This window comes from Pteropus alecto, unplaced genomic scaffold (assembly GCF_000325575.1).
Source record: "Pteropus alecto unplaced genomic scaffold, ASM32557v1 scaffold152, whole genome shotgun sequence".
Lineage (NCBI taxonomy): Eukaryota > Metazoa > Chordata > Mammalia > Chiroptera > Pteropodidae > Pteropus > Pteropus alecto.
Window position 1 is genome coordinate 4,397,574 of NW_006432227.1, and position 423 is coordinate 4,397,996.

Here is a 423-nt window from a genome sequence, read left to right on the forward strand (position 1 = left end):
CTATCAGTGGGGAATACTTGACCTTTTCTATATACATTCAATGAAATTAAAATATTATACATCCATATCTAGCCATAACTAAGTATGAAAAGTATAAAAACATGTTGGAAAATGAAATGCATGAGAAAAGAGGGAAGGGAGGGAAGGAATAGGGAGGGGAGGAGAGAGAAGGGAAGAGAGGAGAGAGAAAGTTGAAAAAATATCAAAGAAAAAAATTATAGCTACCAAAGCTACCAAACTAACTACTTCAGGGGCCAAGATAAGAGGCTGCCAGAAGACTCTTTTAAAAAATCAGTAACATAATCTATGGCCATGCTACCCTGAACAAGCCCAATCCCGTCTGATCTCGGAAGCTAAGCAGGGTCTGGCCTGGTTAGTACTTGGATGGGAGACCACCTAGGAAGACCAGGTGCTGTAGGAGAG

At 40.7% G+C, this 423-nt stretch overlaps 1 pseudogene; it reads left to right on the top strand.

The window, feature by feature from the left end:
• The first annotated feature begins 302 nt into the window (after positions 1-302).
• LOC112475910 lies at positions 303-421 on the top strand (annotated as a pseudogene).
• Positions 422-423: the final 2 nt, after the last annotated feature.